The following is a 20,778-nucleotide window of genomic DNA, read 5'->3' as shown; positions in this document are numbered from 1 at the left end:
GAATCCCACCGTACATGATACCCTTAAGCCTTGTGCTAACTGTGCTGGCCAGATGGCTCGTCAACACTCCCGTGCGTACAGCTACTCTCACTTACGACCAGCATGACACAACCAGCTGTGTCAACGTGCCCAACCCGAATAGGGGGATTCAAGTACCGAAAGGTGCCACCCTCCACCTTGATGACCTGGCCTTATACCATCTTCCGAGTGAAGAGTACCAGACAGCACTGGAACTCCCCTCCTTCAAGAATTACAACTTCACCTTAGATCCAGAACTGGAACTCTGGATTGAGGAAAGGGGGTCCCGACACATTGACATTGCTCCCATCGACACTGCCCTCCAAGCACCGTCTCGACGGCCCGTTCTGAACCCGTCATCTGCGGTCCGAGCCTGGACTGGACATTGCTCCCATCGACACTACCCTCCAAGTAATGTGTCGTGCTTGGACACTTGGTTTGGCCTCCATTCTGTGCAGAAGACTCAACAAGATACGATACAGCCAAGCTAATGAAAGCCGTGTCTGAAGGTCTCAGACGGAATCCCCGGAAAGGGGGTGCCAAGTCTGAGACCACGCCGAACCTCATCAAGCTGAATCCTCAGTTCCAGGAACCACCTGCCATTATGATCCACCTGCTACACGACCATCATGATTCATCATCATGTCATCTGCCCATCGTGATGATTGCCGTCCGATGATGTCCACACAGGGACTTCATCCGACAGAAAGGGGGACTGTAGCGTATGAGCAGTTCATTCATTCATTGGTTCTGAATTAATGAATCATGGCTCGTTGAATCTAAAACAATGCACATTCCTTGGCTAAAACCCAAAGCTTTTAGCCCCTGAACTCATGCAGGTAAATCAAACTCTCTGCAAGCTGAATGACCGGCCTGGTGCCAGCATGGCTGGGTTTAAATTCCTGATCAGGTCGTAAAACTTTGACTCAACTGGGAGAAACAGAAACAATGCATTTAGTTTGGTTTTTTTTTAAGTAAATGGGTTAGTAAATGTATTGACTGTATTTCCTTTTTGTGTTTAGATGTCTTCCATATCAAATTGGAGTATCTGCAATTTTATCGTGTGTTAATCAAACTTTAAATGTGTGTAATTCTGCATATGAATGTAACTTTGTTTCTCCTACCTTTACCTGTCATTCTTGGTATCTGTTTAACCGTCTTGCTTTGACCGAACCACTCATACAAAGGAAATTACAGTAAAATGTATTATTCTGGAATTACCATCTTGCTGGAAAATAACTGCTGAATTCTGACAACACCATAACTCACTCGAGTGGGTGTCTCCCCAGAGACAATGGAACTTTTTCCCGCTTCAGATCGTGGACGTTCATTGGTTGTTCGCACTAACAGAGGCGTGAACCCAGTCGCTCCATAAGAGACTGACACGGAGAGTTCTCGTAGCACTTCGTCCGCACTTCATCTGAGACAACGTCTGTCACTATGGCTCCTTAGGGAGCTATCATCTCCGTTTTTCGTTTCTTTTCTTTACTAAGTTTTATTCTCATATTCGCCTCTCCCTACATGAGGGAGACGAACTCTGAATCATTTCTTTGGTAACTCCACGTTCGTTGAACCTTTGAAACTTCGCGTGAGTCTGCTCGCCCCGGAAGACATGAGAGAACACGCCCAGCTCCAAAAGATGACACACGCACACTCGTCTTTAGCAGGCATAAAGAGACCCACATGAAAGTATTATTTTCTATAGAGATTTAAACTTGCTTAAGGTTGTCTATTCCCTTTTCAAGGTGATCTGATTCCTTGTTGTCTTTCAAAAGGTTACTGTATGTGATTTTGCCATACTGGGCGATCATTTTGTGATCTCGCCTATTTCTCTCTCACCTTCTCTCTCTCACCCTTTCACTCTCTCTCTCATCTGTTATCCATTTTTTTGTGTGTTGTATTTGTTTTTACTGTTTGTATTGTTATACGCATATTTACAATGTGTGAATCGTAGTTTGATGTATTATTAGTTCAATTATTAAAATCCAATATATATATTCATGATTGCTTCTGTCTAAAATGTTCACATCACGAAGTCAATGAAATGTTTGATCTTAGCTACAAAGCTTATTTGTTACTTTTCAGTAACCTAAATTTTATAAGGACAGGAGAATGGTTTCATGGCCAGAAACTATTTTTCCTGGAATTATAAGAAGTGATAACTTTTTTTGAAAGTTGATAAGTTAATCTTACGGTCGTTTGCTGGACAAACCACTGTTTGATTTGCATTAATTCCCAGTAAAAGATATCACGTTAATTGATATGAAGAATGGAATATTGACATATTAATGAGTAAATTACAGTGCCTTGTAATGAATTATTGATATATACAATTGACCTATTTTTCATCTTCAATAATTTTAATGTAACTGTCACATGAGATATATATATTAATCATATTCCTGATTAACTATTAAAATTCCCTATATATCATTTGAGCTAACGTTAATGTACTACCCAGTGCGGTTACATCCATGCACTTAAGTTTGGGACACAGCTCATGACTGAGGTGCCCTTGAGCAAGGCACTGAACCCCCAAATGCTCCCCAAGCGCTCCAGCAAAAAAAAGGCTGCCCACTGCTCCGGGAGTGTGTTCATGGTGTGTGTGTGCACTTTGGATGGGATAAATGCAGAGTACCAATTCTGAGTATGGGTCACAATACTGCCGTGTAAAGGCAAAAACCGTAACTTCAATTTTTGTCAATAATGAGTTATTAATATTTTTGGGACATTCAAGACATCCTTTATCATGTGTATAAGTATCTTGAGTCAATTTTGTTGTTTTTCCAAGAAAATAATGGTTCGTCTCAACCGTACCTTTGAAAAGCCCTGGAAAAACCAAGGCAGAACACCATATACACCAGTTACCATTCTTTCACTTTGTCTGGAACGCTCGAATTGAGTTACAGCGTTCTGTCTTTGTTAAGCCACGCGCCAATATGAAGTTATGGTGCCGTTTTGGAGTTATACGGTGTTCTGCCTTTGTTTTACTGACCATTAAAGTCTGCTGCATTTTAATTATGCTACGGTGTAGACAAACGAATTAGATTGCGATAGATCTACCAAACAGCTCCCTATAACAAAGCATTGTAAAGACTATATACCTTGGCAGTAATACGTAATCGTGAATAACCTTTAAAGGTTTTTTTTTCTTCTTTTTGTAATGCAGATTATTCATCACTTCTAGTTGGACGTGTGTGGACTCGAATGCCGTAGCTAGCATGATCAATCATAAAATCAGTAGCCTACTAACAGTTCGCAATTAAATCCATATCCTACCTTTTCTTGTAACCCGATAAAATCAATCCAAGGCGATGAACGTCTTCGGAAATTGTTTAATCCACAAGCATTCTGAGCATTATTCCCCTTTGTTGGCATTCACATCAATCCACAAGTCATTCTTTTAGGTTAGGCTATTTCTACAAAAAAAAAAAAAAAATCTATAACAACAATTATGCTATGTCTAGCATTCTTTTACACATAGCAGTAAGTAAGAATTCTTTCTTACTGAGCATAGCAAATAAATTGGTATCCACTCAGGTTTAACTTTTAGTCTGCTTGTTGCAAAAAAACCTACAGTCACATTACTATATGCAATATCATATATGAGACAGCCCATGATCACTAGATTTTATAAATGATGATCAACAAACAAATATTGATAATGTGGAAGTTACTGTCTTTTGCCTTGGTGTGACTTCTCACGTTTTGCAGACAATGCAAAGGCAGAGTACATTAACTTCAAAATAGGGGTAAAAATCAAGTTTGAGCTCACAATCTTTTAATGTAGATCATTTTCATTACTAAAACATCTTAAATTTAAATTTAAATTTCCAGTGTCCTACCTATAATTAATTTGGCTGGACAAGTAAAAAACTTTGAAGTAATTTTTCTCAGTTTCACACTCTAGCGAGTTAAGGTCTTTTGCCTTTGTAGGGCAGAATACTTGGCCACGTCACGTCACTTTCATAAAAAGTTAAGAATGTTATCTACATTCTACAGAATTTAGTTTTTCAAGGTAAATCCAGCAGAACCATTAATTTGAACAAATTATTTGGTTCTCTTCAAGGATTTAAGAGATGCCACCCATAGACCTGCAAACTTTGGAATTTGTTTTTGAGTACCATCAGCGTGGCGGGGGGTGGGTATGGAGTAAACCGTTTACGTTTTTTTTTTTTTTTTTGGGTTTTTTTTTTTTTTTTTTTTTTTTTTTTTTTTTTTTTTTTACTCATGGTTAATGTATTTGTTTTTAAATAAGTTATGAATTTCAAGAAATAGAAGTTATGTAATGATTTTTAATAGAAACAATGTAAGCAAGGTGTGTATTTAAAAGTTGTTAAAACAAATTAAAAAGTAATTAGAGTTTGTTACAAATTAAATAAAAAAGAAAACTAGGTTACTCATTATCTATCTAAAACAAACAAAAAAAGTAAGTGAGAGTCAAAGCTTCAGCTAAGGATATATCTATCCAGCCGAGATGAAAGATTGTGTCTACGCGCCAGGATATGTAATAAAGACCAGACAGTCTCTGGCGTAGATCACGACACCCTTAGTTAAGTTGTAAAAGAAAGAAAAAAAAAAAAAAATCTAAAAGATGTTGCATCTGTTGTTGCATATGCATAAATCAACGTTATACATGTATGAGTATTAAAGATTTATGTTATTAGGGTACCCTCTACTGATGGTTATCGGATTTTACGTGGTGTTCTCAAGAGCCGCCCACACACCGAATCCCGTTAAAAACCAAAAGTTTTGTTACGCTCATTACCTGTAAAATCTATCTGCAAGTTGTGCTACGCTGCTATCTCAACAATAGACAAAACAATGGCTGATAATTATCAGGGTAAGTGTTTTTCATCTGAGTTATTTAAATATATTTTAATGTGAATATTTGTTTGATGTTTCGTGGTTATAATCTCTAGGTAGTTTTGAAACAGATCCTTGAAGAGCTATGTGAGTATTTCCTCCTTTATTCTATTAACTATTCAATGTCTAATAATAGCGCCAATAACTTTGTTGTCATTTTACCCAGTCGATGAGGCGGAGCTATTTGCTTGTGATGATGACGGCGCTGTTAATAACGGTAGGTCACATATGCAGACATTCTTTTCTCATCAAGCTAAGTGTCAGTTTCACAAAGTGATTACCAAAAATAAATAATTATGATATGTTTTTTTTCCTTTTTTTTTTTTTTGACAGGTGAGCAAGTTGTTCATGAGTCACGTGGTAATGTTACCTACAGAGGACGCTTTACAAGAGGTTGTGGTTAGCTCGGAATCACATCACGATCTAAACAATGTCACAAATCCCACCCCCGCACCATCTTCAGAAGAACAGTCTCACAAGCTCCCAGACTGCTCAAGTGTTCACATCCCAGGTACGTCCAGGCCCCAACACTCAGAGGGTCAGGGTGTAAAACGTTTGAGGTTACTGGAGCAGGAAACCGACCACAAGCCGTTTAAGGACTTCTGAGAATAATGGTATGTATTAAAGCACAAAATCTTGTTATTACGTTTTATGTTTTGCCTTTTATTCAATAAATTAATAAACTTATCATTATTTTACAGAACAAGGGTACGACGAAGGCAGCCTTACAGCGTGGACTGATTCGATGATACAGGCGTGGGATCAAGTGTCCTTCAGTGCTTCGGAAAGCGAGGAAGAGGAGGAATTACCTCATGAAATTCCTCAGGAATTGTTCCGTGAGCGTGATTTAAACAGGAGGCTCGATTATGAAATGCTGCGCTGTGTTAATCGGAACTTTGAGATACTTTTCGACTTGAGCGGACAAACGTTATCTTATCGGGAAGCAGAAGACATCGTTGCTAGCGCACAAAGTGATGTGGTATCGATTTTAAGAAATATCATAGCGTGTCAGCAACAACACAACGAATCCTTACGTCACGCTGCTGAATTTTGGAGAAGCTGTCACGAACAGCTGTATGGTAAATTCCGACAGTTTCAGCAGAGCATGAGCGGGGTGCCAGCGGAAATCCATCAGGTACAAGTCGAGCAAAATCTTTCTGTTAACGCCCTTATGGTGATCACAGAATGTTTAAATCTTATTCAAAGAATGTTAACAGATTTGTTCAATCGTATGATGAGAGGTTGTCCGTGATATGTATTGAATTGTTGTTTGTTTTTGTTTTGTTATTGACATCAATTCGTTAATATCATTGGGTATTTCTTACATTTATTATTGTTTGTTATTGCCAACGAATCATTATCATTATTTATTCCTTACATTATTGTATGTTATTGTCCCCAACATTTGGTGTTGTTTTACTTGTGGAGAAACGGTGGTTTTGAATTTATACTGTACATATCTGTTTTGTTATATCTGGTTATGACGCATTGTGAACTGGCGTTGGTGTTTTCAGGAGTGTACACACTTGTCTTTAAACTTGAAAAAGGTGTATTTCTGATTTAAAAAATAAAAACAATAATTCAAAATGAGCAGTAAAAGATTTCACGATGATTTACATCCCCACACTTCAGAAGATGATCAGACGTCATTAAGACCTAGACATGATTTTCAAAACAAATAGCGAACAGTTATGTGAAATTATTAACAAACATTTACAGATGATCCACTTAACATGGTGGATAGATTACATGAGCTTATAGATGAACAACACGAATGGTTGGGTGCAGTTATAAACAGCGATGAACAGGTCGGTGCAGGGCCATCTAATAATGAACCCACAGGTTATGATCCCTCAGCTCCAGATATGGGTCTCAGCCAGACTAGTGAGAGTAGGAGGACGTGTGAGTGATTTTACGATTGTCCCAAGACCCAGATTTAATGGTTTAGAAATTTGCAGAACTTTAAATTTTCGTAAAATAGCCACAGATGATTATGCAGCCTATAATATCTTTCTGCAGGATATTTTGAATGAGATTGTAGCGTTTTCCAGGTTGTTGTCGGGTGAAGATGGTTTTCTGAATATACCTCTGCAAGGTGCAAGTCTCCCCACAGATATCAATGCCGTTCTAACACCTGATAACAATCACTACGTTAATGTATTTTTTGACCAAATCGAACTGGCCATTCAAAGCAATACGGATGTTGGTTTTGATACTGCTTTAGAGTTATGTGTGTCTGTAACGCGAAACAAACAGGGTGGTGCGCGTAGGAAGTTGGCCGACTTAGCTCATAATCAGGTCATACAGAAAAATAGAATGCATTTGTTTAGCCCAAAAAATTTTGCAGACAATGTGTTTTAGCATGTGCATAGCTCACTTTTTAAATCCTCAAAGTCCCGACGATGAATTGATGAGAATAGCCAGAAATATACATACTGCTCTGGGTTATGATCCCTGAGATAAAATAAAATTGTGTTGCATGATGTTTCTAAATTTGAAGCCCATCTTGACCTGAAAATAGTTATCTTTCACAGATCGGGTTCAGGTAAATTGGAAGTGTATAAATATACAGATGAGATACATCACAAGACGTTGCATTTATATTTGCATGAAGGTCATTATCACAGCATAAAAAATCTGAAGGGCTTTTTAGGTTACTCGTATGTTTGTGAGTACTGCTATCACGGGTTTAATGATCGTAGTGTACATTATTGCAAATTTACATGCAATGTGTGCACTAACAACCAGTGCGAATCTATCCTTACGTACAGTCGTGTAGAACTTACCCTATCGGCCATCCCAAGATCATTTTAAAAGATTTTGAACCAGTCGAATCGTATTTCGGACTTATTAAATGCAGCATACTCCCCCCTCATAAACTACTCCATCAGGTGTTGCCAGTCAAAAAAAAATTATTATTTGCGCTGTGTCGCACCTGTGCTGAGGTACAGTATCAGGGTCAGTGTCAGCACGGTGACGAAGAAAGAGTCATTTCAGGAGTTTGGACGTCTGTCGAACTCTCCAGAGCTATTGATAAAGATTATTCGGTAGTCAGAATTGAGGAAGTCTGGCATTTTCCACAGACATCAGACACTTTATTCAACGGGTATTAAGACGTTTCTCAAATTCTTTGGGGGTGATTTGGGCTTAGGTGCAATCTACCTACAGCGGAGCTTTTAACAGATTCTGAAGATTTCGCCCGTCATATCTTTGGAAATGACCATATCATTAAACAGACACAGTAGCATTAGTGCAGTGGTGTTACGCAGACGAAGACCCCACCCCAGCAAGGGATGTTAATGTGTTTATTGCTGCATTTACAACTGCTTACGGACATTTGGAGTTATACAACCTTATGGATCAGTTAGGGCCCCGTGTTTTTTACGTGGATACAGACGGTGTTATCTTCATATCGAAAGATGGAGATTGGACCCCAAAAACAGGTGCATATCTTGGTGAGCTGACGGAAGAACTTGATGAAGCAGATTATATAATGACTTTCGCGTCGACTGGACTGAAATCTTACAGCTTTAGAACTGCAAAAAATAAAGTCACTCTTAAAGCTAAAGGTGTCACGCTACATTCTACTAATGTGAAAGTTGTCACTTTAGAAAGTATGGCATGTTACATACTCACGTGATGATATCAGACATCACGTGATACTAGCCACCTGCTCACTCACACAGAGACCATTGTGCGGGATAAAAAGAGGTTCACACTGCATAATAGAGCAGCTCTGAAAAGATTCAAAGTGGTATATGACAATCAAGTGCTGCTACTTGACTACACCACACTTCGTTATGGCTACTAATGCTATTTCTAGCTCACAAAATGTGTATGTTGAAGAGGATTTTGACTTCTGTTTGCAAATTCCATTTTCAGCTGTGATTTCTGGCCCGTCTGGAAGCGGGAAAACTGTCTTTGTGAAAAATTTGTGTAATACACACAAGTTGATCAATGTAAAAATTTATAATATTGTATTTTTACACAGTTGTTGGCAACCTTTGGTGGTGGTGTACGTGCAGAAAAGACTACGGTGAAAACTTTTGCTGAAAATGAGTGATAGGCTCTGTAAAAACTTACCTCTTTTAAAACTGTTATGGAAGGCTTCACTGAAGCAACGTCGCATTATTTTACAGTCCGCGTCAGATCAGCTGATTCTATCCCTGTGTGAGATAGCTCTTAAATGTACTCCATGGTAACATACCTCTAAACACCAACCAGCTCCGGAGGTTGATTAATCAACGAGGTGGTTTTCTTGTACCTCTGTTAAGTGTGGGAATACCATTTATCAGTAGTTTAATAACCTCCAGACAACATTAGAAATGGAATATGCTGAAAAGCTTTACCTAATTCCTCAGAATCCTTAAGAATGGGTGGTGTTCGTGAGACAATTCATCAAACTGTGGAGAATGATTTAGATACAGCTATAAGAAACGTATTGCAGAGGACTGATTTAGATTCACACGGGAAGGCTAAACTTTATTCCAACATCTTGCAGAGGTTTTTAACTATAGTAAAACAAGGTGATTTGGAGAGTAGTACTTTAACTCTTACACTACCGAAACCAGATACTATTCATGCCGATGCACCTGCTAATGCACCTGTTAGTGAACCTGCTACTGCACCAGCCAGCACGCCTGATGATGGAGAGGATCAAATTGTCAATGAAATCTTAAACAACGTGCCACAAAGGAGTTTAAAAAAAAAAAAAAAATCATTTTGAATAAAATGTCTAATGCTAAACAAGTGTCTTTATGGACAACTTCTGGTGAGTTTGTATTTAAAGGGAATGTAATCGCGGGGTCACATGTTGGATTTGGTTAAAAGTATAACTGCGCCTCACGATCCGCTGTGAATACAGACTGCGTGGGTGGAGCGAATTTCTGGATGCTTTTGTCTCTTTAAATATACCATTTTCCACTATCACCAACCAGCAGGTTAAACGCACGGTTGAGACCTTTAAAAGGAAATTGCCTACCTCGTTGAAAAAAATGGGGGAGTAAAAAGCATGTGTCAAAGACTACGACACACCCTAGTACCACCGTCGGACAGATGTTTAATTTACCATCTCTTGATACTAGTGCCTGGTTATCTTTTTAATATTGTTTTTTGTAAATATGTGTTATGTTACATGTTAAGCTCATGATTTTAATAAGACGGAAAAAGATGTCTGGCTATACATTGTCTTTATTTACACAGTACATCCATATTATTAATACATTCATGATTACATAGTCTTTTATTAAACGTGAAATAATAGGACGGTTCTAGGTGTACTACAGACACCTTTTACAATTTTGTACGCACTGAATACAATTAAATGTATCGCAGAGAGAAGGTTTCAGTCTCTTTACAAATCGAGCAACCATGTTATCATTTTTAATCAGGTCGTCATGGTACAGTTTAACAACATTTTCATAAAACCCTTTGACGTGATACAGAAAAAACATACAATGTTGTTTGCAAGTATCTGATGTGAAGTCTTGAACCTGTTTGTTAGAGTACCGCACACAGACAGAATTGTTTTTAAAAAAAGGCTTGTACGGTCTTTGAAAAATGGGGGTCTTTTTTTGGAGATCCGCCAAAGGTATCAAAAAAGCAGCTCACACTGTCCTTGGTTATGTAGATAGCGACCCAGTGTTGCCCCGGTCTTGTGGAGTCGTCTGTATAAAAAATAAGCAAAGACAGAGAGTTCTTTATTGGTGCTTTGGGTAGATAATCGCTCGGAAGCACTCCTAAAAAACATGTGTTGCGCAATTTTATCCATAACAGCGGTTAGTTGAAGCGTATTCATTTTGACCTGTCTCAGTAATAATCCACTAGCACCTGTCTTTGACTGGATATCTCCACAATTGAATCAAAAATCGCATATACAATAATGGTTATGGATTGTCTGAGAGGCTGTCTGAATCGGGCTTCTAGTCTAATATTCCCCGATCTAATTAGTGAAACATGGTTCGAACAATCTTCATCAGGGGCTAATTAAAGGCGTAGAGTGTGTATCCATTTAGAAAGTCCTGCCAATCTATTGCAAGAGTCTGATTTTTAAGATGTCTTCCGGTAGCTAACACGAGTTGATAAAAGTCCCTAAGTCTCATATTCCGGTTGAAATGGTTTGGATGGAATTTGGACTCCGTCTTGATATAAAGCCAAAAACTCCAGGTTAAAATGTTTAAAAGCAAAGGGGTTTTTATCATACGCCCCTGAAAAGGCAGAATTTTCTGTCATTGCTAAAATGATTGATTTTGGTAGTGTCCCGAGAAAAAGATTTTCTTGATTAGACACACGAGATCCAGCGGGGATAGAAAAATTCTTCAGATACACATGGTCTATGGGGTATTTAGCGGTGGTTGATAGAAGTGCCTGCGCATGTCCCAACCGGACGCCGGGTGAAACAAACTTTTTTCACAAAAAGAGATGCTGATACAATATTGAGTTTATAACCAACAGCGTCATCTCGCATTAGACAGAACTCATCTTTAGCTCTTGTCATTCTTATTTTTATATCTACACCATTCAACATTAAATTTTCTTGAAAGAAAATATCGCTATGAATGGGGGGGTAGTAATTCTATTACATTTCTAGCATTGGTAAATGCAGCTCTCTTCATTAACCCCGTATTTTCTCCTGTGGGGTCAGTAGCATCTATGTGACCCGGTGTATCTTTGTAGAACAAACCTGCTGAAAAGACACTTTCGAGTGTATCTTTTCCAAAATTAATCAGTTTCGATCAAACACCTGTAGGGGTAGGTACTGGAACTCTGGGTTATCAGACAATCGCCTAGAGAAACATCCACCTGTGAGAATATACATGCTCCTGGATACTTTATTAAACCAACAGGCGATCCATCTGGTATATTAGAACTATCTTATACTTAAAGACAGAGGTGTACCTTTACGTAGCTTTCCATACAGATTATTAAACACATCCGCCTCATTTTCTTTATGAACGTTCAGTGATCGCATTTTAATGCTTTTGTGATAACTGGCGTTATTTCCGTCTATAAGATCTTGTAAGATATCGTAGTAATGCTTTGAATTGATGGCTGTTAAAAATTTCCACATTTTTTATTTAAACGTACGGTTAAAGCGTCTTCAGAAATTGTGGTGTCAGGTGGTCCAGTGTGAGGAGGACAAGGACTGTACTTTGCGAGGAAAGTGAGATTATGGTATCCGAGCTCTGTACAGAATTTGTTCAGCCAGGTAGCATTGTCCGTTGCGGATGCGGAGTCATCGCATACAAAGTGAGGAGATGACGAAGTATTTTCTTGGGTCATGTTGGTGGCGATGTCGCTTGAAGTCTATTTCCACCAAGAGCACTGACGTCTGTATTTAATGATTATAGAATGTAGGTGGAGCCACATGAACCCCTCTCTGGCTGGACACACACCATTCAGTGTGAAACAATTTCACTTTTATGTTGTTGTGTCTGTCAAACACCCCACACCATTTAAACATTTTGTCTATCTTTCCAAATATTTCTTCTAATGCAGGCACGTCTTTCCACTGAAACAAAAATTTAATTTGAGATGATCCTCTTCAGATATTGGCCAAGCGCGTTTAGGTAGGTCAGAGCTACGGTCACTACAAAGTATATAAACGTAATCATCAGCATATTTGTTAATGTGATCCCCAAGCACTCTGTACCGCATCCCCAGAGTGACACCATTCCATTCCCCTATGAACAGAGGATCATCGCTTCCATCTTTTAGATCAGGCCAGATGCAATTGTAAAATAAACACCATCTTTTATGGTGAAAATCAGATCAGGGTCCTCGCTTGTGTCGTACGTGACCCTTTCATCACTGTCCACGGTACTCAGTCTGACCTCTCGGTTACTCATGTCAAAATCGTAACTACAAATATGATTACTGGATAGATGAAACTCATACTTAACATTGTCCAAAGGTTTGTGGAGGAAATTGGCCAGACACGGACCGTGTTTTATCTTCCTCGGTGCCAGCATAAGATGCCCCATAGCGAACTCACTCTTCTCAGGAGTTTTAGGTGATGATGTCTCAGCCATTGTTACAGAATAATTCTCCGTTTTTTTTTTCCAATTCACAAAAAAGGCTATTTTTCTTTTCTTTTCTAACTGGTGACAAACTCTAACTACTTTTTAAATTGTAATGTCACAAGCTTTGACTCTCATACTTTTTTGTTTGTTTGTTTTAGATAGATAATCAGTAACCTAGTTTTCTTTTTTTATTAAATTTGTAACAAACTCTTTAATTTGTTTTAACAACTCTTAAATACACACCTTGCACCATTTTTAAACTTTTCCGGGAAAAAAAGTCATTACATTGTTTCTATTTAGTGAATGTTTTAACCTTTTTCTTGAAATGCATTGTGTATGTAAAAACCTTAATAAAAACCTCCCTTATCCCATTTAATAATCATACCACATTTTAAAGTACACAGTTTTTGAACCGTTTTCAACGTCCTTTTACAAAGATCATAAATTCCTTCAGATGGACAAACATGGGTGGGGGTCTGTACAGGAACGGGGGGGTCCAAACAGATGTCCAAACAGGTGTCTTTTTATGACCCTCATCAATCAAACTTTTTGAGACAAGGCAGCGTCAACTCTCTGTCAACATAATCCTCACTGGTCCCTGCAATAAAATTTTTAAAAAAAAGGTGCCGTGTCTGAATAAGTGGCACCTGTAGTGGTGGCTCCTCTTTATAATTATTTTTTTAAAACAGCAGTTTGGTGCCAATGGTGGCACCTCTTTATAGGTATTTTTTTCAACAGCAGTTTGTGTCAGAGGCACTGTGAACAGGTCGAGTTCCGATTTAATATAATAGTAATAGTAAGGCCATGATCTGAAATATTGTTTTGACAGATCTCTTTGACTTTGCTGTTGTAATCCGTTTTGCTGTCTCCTAGACCTGTTTCATGGTTCTAAAGTGTAACTTAGCACTCACCTTCCCACAACTGAAACGTAAGTTTTGATTCTGATCGTCTTTTAGCTCTATGGTTATATCTGTAATGGTTGTTTTACTGACCGGTACGTAATGTGCCTTATCGTATCTAACACTGACAATCTTATTATTCTATATTATTCTAGATCTATATGTACACATCTCGTTAGTGGAACGTACACATCGCCGACTGATTGATATTCAATGATATCTGTGTATATATATATACACACACACACACAAACTGTAAAACGCCCATTGCTTGATGCGGAGCATACATCATACCTGTTATTCCACCGCCATAGTCTTCATTGGCATGATTTGTAGATTCTATAGTGACCCCGGCGTTTTTACCCTAATATAACAGCTATTGACATCTTCAGAGGAGCCTTTAGAAAGTTTATTTTACATGATCATATCCAAGGGTCGTCCCGGGATGTAAAGTTCTTCACCTTCATCTTAGGTACCCTGCCCTTTGTAATCATCCTTTATCAAGTCCCTGGGGGGTATTTCAGAGCTCGAGTTGAGGCTGCTTCATCGAGCCCCTCATCAGTGGACAGCAAGCCAAATAAGTTTACACACAATTTCCTTAAGATTTTATGGGCAAACAAACTTGTTAACTGGCTGTAATATGTGGTTGGAGATAAGAGGCGGTTTGGGGTCTTGGGAATGCCCTGTTCAGGGTGGAACAATTTCACCTTTACAGAGCTGTAATGATCATACATATCACACCATCTGAACATCTTGTCAACAGATGTAAAAACATTGTCAATTATATGAACATCTTTCCACTGAAAAAACCTCATGTCATAGTGTATGTAGTGTTCAACTTCAGGAAAAGGCCACACACACACACACAGATCTTTGTCTTGTGGTTGCAGCAGAAAATGTAAACAGTCATCTGGTAATTTTTTTTACTGTCATCTGCAACAACTCAAAATCTTGTATCAGGAACTATACCATCCCACTCTGCAATGTACAAAGGGTCATCACCACAGTCATTCGAATCTCACCAGACGTAGTTGTAGAACAACCACCAGTCTTTGGCAGGGAAAATCAGACAGGGTTCCTTCGTTGTAAAATGGTCTTCAATATTTGTGGCATAGAGCTTCACAGTCCACACCACTTTGTCAAACACATATTTGCCGACACGATCACCAGACATTGAGAAATCACGAGTCGTCATATTCACCAATTTATGAAGAAACTTTGACAAACCAACTCCTTGTTTTTTCCTTGGTGCAAAAGTCAGTTCCTTTCTCATTTCAACAGGCTCTCTTGTTGGTGAAATACACATCACTCTTCTAGCAGTTTTAGGAGTTTTTGGAGCAGCGGCAGGCATTGTAACAAGAGAATTCAGAATGTCTTCCATGTTTAAATTACTATATTCTAACCCTTATTTAAAACATCATTGCAGGATGTAGGTAGGGTCTTTAGGGGTGAAAACAACTCAGGAAGCAGCTCCATAAAAATCCCCATGGCGCAGGTAAGAGATAAAAAAACAAAACCAAAATCCAGTCATAAATACATCAAAAGTCAGATCTAACATCTGTTTAATCTTTTTGATTTACATACCCCACTTTCATGTCAGTCAGGGGTGACAGAGGGGTCATATAGCCATAAATCAGGTCATAAATCTGACCATGTACACATTTGACATATGACAGCCAGTCAATCAACGCATAAATCAGGTCATAAATCATCAATCTGACAGAGTGTATGATACAACTACTGAAATCTAATTGTGAAGTCTCATTCCACATCCTGCCTGCTTGATCCTAAATGGTCTTGTCATACTGTCTACTGAACACAATTTAGCAAGACAGCTTGATGTCAAAGATTTAACTGTGAGAAAATCAAAACATTTGCCACTTGAGGAATTAGAAACAAATCAACAGTTTACAAAGATATCCAAAGTTTCCATAGTGTCTGTGCTTGCAGAGAGAGTGTGGAGTTAATTATTTTTACTCTACACAGTATATATTATTTGTACGTAGTTATAAATGCACAATTTCAGATAATTTAATAAACTGCTTAAATATATTTATTGTCTCTTATTGATAATGACTGTGGTTACATATGGCAGCAAGTTACTTTGGGAAGGGCCCTTGGGAACACACAATATCACTTAGAGACCCAATCATCAAAATATAGTTCATAAACAACAAAGGAGCCCTTCAAGGTGGAAAGAAAAAAAAAACCTCACAACAACAGCCTCCACACATACATACAGACACACAACCATCCTGTTCTGTGGGGAAAGGCTGCTTAAATCTCCACTGCTCCCTCTCATCCTCCAATCAGAGTGAAGAGCCCATCATTGATGACAGGTGGGGGCCATTAACTCGTACTTGCAAGTAGAGGGAGAGAGAGAAAGAGAACAAGGGAAAAAAAAACATACAAAAAACAAATACGTACTGAAATGTAACAATACAACAGTTTAAAATAATACAACAAATATGCAACAGCTGTGCGAATAATTGGAGGAAAGTAACAGAAGTTTATTGTAAAGGGTTTAAACCAGTGCTTAGTTTGAGCCGGATCCTGTTCCGGGAAATGTCAGATTTTGAATTTTTGCGTTTCATTGTTTTTAAAGATCTGGCATTAACAAGTGCGTTAGATTGTGATACAGGTTTATGTAGCTGTATTTGGAGGTTATGTATTGGTCCTCAACATATTTTTGACCAATCATCTTTCTTAAGTCCTAAATCGCTCTCATTGATTGGTGCTTACTGCTGATTGTTTTGGGAGCAGCGGAAAGTTTGGAGAGAGTTATTCAATGGTGTTTATGCTGAACAGATTATACTACAGACTATTTAAATTGGCCAGTGTAACGTTTTATATGTTTGGTTGACTGTATTTTATTTTGATAATGAACAGACTGCGATGGTAAGTTTGTATTGCTAGAATATGTGGTGAGTTTGTGTGTATGCGCGACTGAACAGATGAAACATAAAATACTCAATTTTTGGTCATACAGATAAGAGTAAAATATAATTGGAAACCGCAAAGTGTTTACTTTTGTTTTTGCATGCTCACAATAAAATTTTGTGCTTTTGTAAAATAAAGCAAACAAACAGGATGCACGTTCTGTCACCTCGGTTTCTTTTCATGAACTTGTTTGTCTGTTTTAAATCTGTTAATTATTTAAGTCAGATGTATTTCAAATATTTAAACCTTTTATGTATGGAATATGATTGTATTTTATTTTTATGAAAACAAGTTTTGTTATTGATATTTTGTTTTTAATTTAAATTACATACAGCTACATTTTCCTTAAATCATCCTGACGACCCATTTTTGACCCGGGGTTTAAAAACCTGTGCCCTGGACTGTAGTTCGGTCCATGCAGAAACTTGTGAATGATGCTCTTATAGTTGTGGCGTCACTGTTTAGTGACGTCATTGAATGTTCTGGGAAAGATGAAGTTGTATTGTCAATGTCATTCAACGTGCCTATTAATTGCTGTTCTGGATCCGGCAATTGTTCATTTATAAATTAAACACTGGTTTAAACCATGTTTTCAAGCTTGTTCAATGAACAATAAACATCACTCAACATGCATCTGTGGAACAGTCACTAAGACACTCTTTACTGACAAGCCACGGTTCTGCCATGGGCAGCAAAGAACCCAGATCTCGATCCCATTGAGAATGAATGTCTGGGACCTGTTGAATCTGAGGTGCGGACTAGGACCATCCCACTCAGAAATGTCCAGGAAATTGCATGTGCCTTGGTAGAGAAGTGGGTAAACCTCTCAACGCAAGAACTGGCAAATCTGGTGAAGTCCATGAGAAGATGCACTGCGGCATTCAATGCAGCTGGTGGACACACTATTTATTGAGTTTTACTTTGGATTCACAAGTTTGCCTGCCCATTCAGCCCTACTAGATAATGGTAAACGAGCTTGGCTTGCTGTCTGTGAAGACGCCTCAAACCCGAGGCTCGGCTCAAGCTCTGAGTAAGAACCCCCCAACTGTTATACAGTATACAGGAACATCGACTTTTTCACAATGCACAGACTCTTCTAGAAGCTTAAGCATCACCTTCAAAATATTCTGGCAGCTGATGTTGTAGGTTCAGAGGGGTCTAGTTTTGAGCTTTTGACAATTCCTGGTGAAGAATAAAGTTGTTCACAACAGCTATGTCAATGAAATGGAGAAAAAACCCACTTCATTTTGTGCAACACATTGTGAGATCCAGTTAGTGCAGTGGACAGTTCAACTCCGCCCAGGTGTTTATTGTAATCAAGCAGTGCTACTGGAATAGGGACCTGCTCTCTTGTAACACCTGCTTATAATGTCACAAGTGTATGCTTTGGTTGAACACATGGTCAGTTCTCTTGTGTCCATCCATTTCACAAACAGGACCTTTTCATGTCTACGCCAGTGAATGCCGCCTCAGCCTTCTTGCTGAGGTCGTTGGTCCTCATTTTTGGAAACTCCTGCCTGTTAGGGTGTGTAGTGCCTAATGCCAGAGTGTGTTTTGCCAGTAAATCTAAGAAGGAGGTTGGGCTGGTGTAGAAATCATTAATGAAGATTACTACAGTCCAACAGCTACATCACAGAGTCATATCTGAGGCCTTTACCTGTTTCTGCGGAACATTTGCCTTCATGAACAAAAAAGTTATAGGTGTACCACATTAAATATACAAGGACGAAGAATTTGTATCCCCATTTAATGGGTTTGTCCTTCATGTATTACTTCAGTCCAGTTCAAGCCCTTGATGCCACCATTCTCTCATCCACTGCCAGGTGCCTTTGTGGTTGGAAGAACATCACGCATGCTGCAACAATGTGTGTGTAGAGGGGTTTTATTTAGAAAAATCTCTCATAATCAGGGATTCTCTAAAAAGGCAGTAATAATATGGAAAAAATAAATAAAAGAGGAATTTCACTCTCACCCTCTCACAGTGGTCACTCAGAGATCCTGCTGGTTATAAAGAATCGATGCAGTTTTTGAAGGGACGCTCTGAAGTGACTTGACTTTACAGTTTGGTCTGCTAATACATACTTGGCCCATGCGCTTTGAAAGTAAGCATAGCTATTTCAAAAGATGCATCAGGTCAAGTAAAAACTTAAAAAAAAAAACTGAAAAAAAGTGCCTTGCTCATAGACATCAGTTGTTTCAAGCGTTTCAGAGTTGTGGCAGACTCCACTATCTTTTATCCAGAGCTCTATGATAGTGGCATAAGAGAAGCAGTTGCAGACTTTGGACTCATTTAACTCCGTTGTCACAGATAAATTTCAAGCTAGAGGCACTTTATACATGTTTTACCACTGGGCAATTGACAGAAGTATAAGAAATTAACGGAAATTTCTTGCAGGTGCTGGAAGGGAAATTTGCTCATGGGCATGTATTTCAGTGTCCATCTGGAGGTTTTTTTTTTTTTAGGTAGAAGGTGAAAATCCCATCAACACAGTGTATTTGGTATGTTAGCTGCCTAGTAGTAAAACTTAAAGTTAGGCAGTGCCATCTCGTCTAGACCTCTGAAGGTGTACTTTATGCAAACAAGGATTTAAAAAAATGACAGATGAATAAAGAGGTAAACACTGAAATAGATAAAGAAATTTAGGGAGCACAATCTTAATGGATTTAGGCTACGTCCACACGAAGCCAGAGCTTTCCCTATCCAATCTTTTTTCCCCCTTGTCTCAAGAAATATTTGCGTCCACACGAAACCGACATAAAATTATGTAGTAAACACACCAGACCAGCATGTGGCACTGTAATTCTGCCACAGAGATACACTAAAAACGAAGAAGACTTGGACTATGTGCATAAACCTTACGCACGGTATACAAACAAACATGGAACAATCAATTTATTAGTCTGTGTTAATGTTAGTTAAAAAAAAGACAATATTTCATGTTTTTGTTGCTGTTACGTGACGTAGCAGTGTCTGACTAGGGGCAAGACTTGGGGTGATGACGTCATCGTTTCAGAAAATATAAGTTTTTGCTGTCCACACGAAAATGCATGGGCGGCATTTTCAGATTTATCCACTCAAAAAATATCGGTTTCACTCTCCCAAAACGAAATGTGGACAAAATGCCTATACGATACAAAATTTATGCGTATACAGCTAAACGTATCTCCGTGTGGACGGGGCCTTGATGCATTCAATGAGACAAATCTTTAAAGGGGACCATTTTTGAAAGATTTTTCTTAATCTATTCAAGAAGCATACCAAAAGATGTTTTTGATGGCGAGTGATACAGATAACAAGATAAATGAATTTATTTTTAATTAGCTTCAATTGTATTTTGGGAGAACTGTAATTGCGTATCTTATGAAGATTAAGCCTGTAACCAGAGAGCTGACCAAAATTCTGAAGAAAGGTTATGCTGTGTTCACACCAAACGCGAATAGAGCATCTGGTGCGAATGATTTCAATGTTAAGTCAATGTAAAGACGCGTATACATGTGTCTCGAAGTTTAGCGGCGCTAATGAGGCGTTTAGCGTGGCGTGGTAGACGTGAATTCACCTCATTCGCGCGAATTGAGCGTCTGGCGCGAATGTGCTTTTGTGAATTTACGCGTTTGACGCGAATTCGTGTCTGACGCCCGAGTTGAAAAATTTGAACTTTGGCGTCAATTCGTGCCACGTTAACCAATCAGGAGCCTGCTCAGGAGTCACTCATTCAACATGGAGGAACGACTGATCTTGTCAGTGAGCAGTCAACCGGAGCTATATGACACAAGTTCATATTTCTATAGAGACAGGAATAAAAAGGACCTCGCTTGGAAGAGTGTGTTGTAAATAAACATTTAACTTTTGAGTCACGTACATGTTTATCGACCCACGGCCTTCCCGCCGTTTTTTACAACTATTTTCCCCTCGCTAACAAGATAATGTGTTTATTCAAAGGACATGTGCAGGAAAAAGTGGAAAAGCCTCGAATGCTCGATTAACATCAGCCATCTTGCAAACAGAAAACCACCTAGCACTTGCCCTTCCAACA

This window comes from Cyprinus carpio, chromosome A4 (assembly GCF_018340385.1).
Source record: "Cyprinus carpio isolate SPL01 chromosome A4, ASM1834038v1, whole genome shotgun sequence".
NCBI classification, from domain to species: domain Eukaryota; kingdom Metazoa; phylum Chordata; class Actinopteri; order Cypriniformes; family Cyprinidae; genus Cyprinus; species Cyprinus carpio.
Note: the sequence above shows the minus strand (reverse complement) of the source record.